The 2,500-nt window shown below is 43.7% G+C and overlaps 6 non-coding genes across 6 annotated transcripts in view; all 6 read left to right on the top strand.

The window, feature by feature from the left end:
• The first annotated feature begins 326 nt into the window (after positions 1-326).
• On the top strand, positions 327-399 carry Trnak-cuu (transfer RNA lysine (anticodon CUU)). Its single transcript has one exon. It is a non-coding gene; the product is annotated as a tRNA-Lys (tRNA).
• A 237-nt stretch (positions 400-636) lies between these two features.
• Trnak-cuu (transfer RNA lysine (anticodon CUU)) lies at positions 637-709 on the top strand. The gene has a single exon. It is a non-coding gene; the product is annotated as a tRNA-Lys (tRNA).
• A 237-nt stretch (positions 710-946) lies between these two features.
• Trnak-cuu (transfer RNA lysine (anticodon CUU)) lies at positions 947-1,019 on the top strand. The gene has a single exon. It is a non-coding gene; the product is annotated as a tRNA-Lys (tRNA).
• An 858-nt stretch (positions 1,020-1,877) lies between these two features.
• Trnak-cuu (transfer RNA lysine (anticodon CUU)) lies at positions 1,878-1,950 on the top strand. The gene has a single exon. It is a non-coding gene; the product is annotated as a tRNA-Lys (tRNA).
• Positions 1,951-2,187: 237 nt separating this feature from the next.
• Trnak-cuu (transfer RNA lysine (anticodon CUU)) lies at positions 2,188-2,260 on the top strand. Its single transcript has one exon. It is a non-coding gene; the product is annotated as a tRNA-Lys (tRNA).
• Positions 2,261-2,497: 237 nt separating this feature from the next.
• Trnak-cuu (transfer RNA lysine (anticodon CUU)) overlaps positions 2,498-2,500 on the top strand; it is a 73-nt gene continuing 70 nt past the window's right edge. The window contains exon 1 of the tRNA in view: positions 2,498-2,500. This exon is cut by the window's right edge and continues 70 nt beyond it. This is a non-coding gene — a tRNA (tRNA-Lys).

The raw sequence follows: 2,500 nt of genomic DNA, 5'->3' as shown, positions 1-2,500 counted from the left end.
GTGAAGTGGTCGTGTAGCCCGGCTAGCTCAGTCGGTAGAGCACGAGACTCTTAATCTCGGGGTCGTGGGTTCGAGCCCCACTTTTGGCGTTTCATTTTACTCTGTACGACTCCCCCAGAATTCAATATCCATCATGCTAAACTGCGCTGTAAATCATTGTAATGTCAAGATAATAGACCTTTAAGAGAGCAGTAGGTTGTTGTAAATGCGGTGTTCTACGTACTCATTGACTCGAAATTCATCCATTAATTTAATCTTAAATTGAAAATAGAAAAAACACTAAGGTTCACGGCGCTTCTGCTCTCCCTCTGTGAAATGGTCGTGTAGCCCGGCTAGCTCAGTCGGTAGAACACGAGACTCTTAATCTCGGGGTCGTGGGTTCGAGCCCCACGTTGGGCGTTTCATTTTACTCTGTACGACTCCCCCAGAATTCAATATCCATCATGCTAAACTGCGCTGTAAATCATTGTAATGTCAAGATAATAGACCTTTAAGAGAGCAGTAGGTTGTTGTAAATGCGGCGTTCTACGTACTCATTGACTCGAAATTCATCCATTAATTTAATCTTAAATTGAAAATAGAAAAAACACTAAGGTTCACGGCGCTTCTGCTCTCCCTCTGTGAAGTGGTCGTGTAGCCCGGCTAGCTCAGTCGGTAGAACACGAGACTCTTAATCTCGGGGTCGTGGGTTCGAGCCCCACGTTGGGCGTTTCATTTTACTCTGTACGACTCCCCCAGAATTCAATATCCATCATGCTAAACTGCGCTGTAAATCATTGTAATGTCAAGATAATAGACCTTTAAGAGAGCAGTAGGTTGTTGTAAATGCGGTGTTCTACGTACTCATTGACTCGAAATTCATCCATTAATTTAATCTTAAATTGAAAATAGAAAAAACACTAAGGTTCACGGCGCTTCTGCTCTCCCTCTGTGAAGTGGTCGTGTAGCCCGGCTAGCTCAGTCGGTAGAGCACGAGACTCTTAATCTCGGGGTCGTGGGTTCGAGCCCCACGTTGGGCGTTTCATTTTACTCTGTACGACTCCCCCAGAATTCAATATCCATCATGCTAAACTGCGCTGTAAATCATTGTAATGTCAAGATAATAGACCTTTAAGAGAGCAGTAGGTTGTTGTAAATGCGGTGTTCTACGTACTCATTGACTCGAAATTCATCCATTAATTTAATCTTAAATTGAAAATAGAAAAAACACTAAGGTTCACGGCGCTTCTGCTCTCCCTCTGTGAAGTGGTCGTGTACCCCGGCTAGCTCAGTCGGTAGAACACGAGACTCTTAATCTCTTGGGTCGTGGGTTCGAGCCCCACGTTGGGCGTTTCATTTTACTCTGTACGACTCCCCCAGAATTCAATATCCATCATGCTAAACTGCGCTGTAAATCATTGTAATGTCAAGATAATAGACCTTTAAGAGAGCAGTAGGTTGGTGTAAATGCGGTGTTCTACGTACTCATTGACTCGAAATTCATCCATTAATTTAATCTTAAATTGAAAATAGAAAAAACACTAAGGTTCACGGCGCTTCTGCTCTCCCTCTGTGAAGTGGTCGTGTAGCCCGGCTAGCTCAGTCGGTAGAGCACGAGACTCTTAATCTCGGGGTCGTGGGTTCGAGCCCCACTTTTGGCGTTTCATTTTACTCTGTACGACTCCCCCAGAATTCAATATCCATCATGCTAAACTGCGCTGTAAATCATTGTAATGTCAAGATAATAGACCTTTAAGAGAGCAGTAGGTTGTTGTAAATGCGGTGTTCTACGTACTCATTGACTCGAAATTCATCCATTAATTTAATCTTAAATTGAAAATAGAAAAAACACTAAGGTTCACGGCGCTTCTGCTCTCCCTCTGTGAAGTGGTCGTGTAGCCCGGCTAGCTCAGTCGGTAGAGCACGAGACTCTTAATCTCGGGGTCGTGGGTTCGAGCCCCACGTTGGGCGTTTCATTTTACTCTGTACGACTCCCCCAGAATTCAATATCCATCATGCTAAACTGCGCTGTAAATCATTGTAATGTCAAGATAATAGACCTTTAAGAGAGCAGTAGGTTGTAGTAAATGTGGTGTTCTACGTACTCATTGACTCGAAATTCATCAATTAATTTAATCTTAAATTGAAAATAGAAAAAACACTAAGGTTCACGGCGCTTCTGCTCTCCCTCTGTGAAGTGGTCGTGTAGCCCGGCCAGCTCAGTCGGTAGAGCACGAGACTCTTAATCTCGGGGTCGTGGGTTCGAGCCCCACGTTGGGCGTTTCATGTTACTCTGTACGACTCCCCCAGAATTCAATATCCATCATGCTAAACTGCGCTGTAAACCATTGTAATGTCAAGATAATTGACCCTTAAGAGAGCAGTAGGTTGTAGTAAATGTGGTGTTCTACGTACTCATTGACTCGAAATTCATCAATTAATTTAATCTTAAATTGAAAATAGAAAAAACACTAAGGTTCACGGCGCTTCTGCTCTCCCTCTGTGAAGTGGTCGTGTAGCC

Source organism: Ornithodoros turicata, chromosome 1 (assembly GCF_037126465.1).
Source record: "Ornithodoros turicata isolate Travis chromosome 1, ASM3712646v1, whole genome shotgun sequence".
Taxonomy (NCBI): domain Eukaryota; kingdom Metazoa; phylum Arthropoda; class Arachnida; order Ixodida; family Argasidae; genus Ornithodoros; species Ornithodoros turicata.
This window is presented reverse-complemented; position numbering and strand designations above follow the sequence as displayed.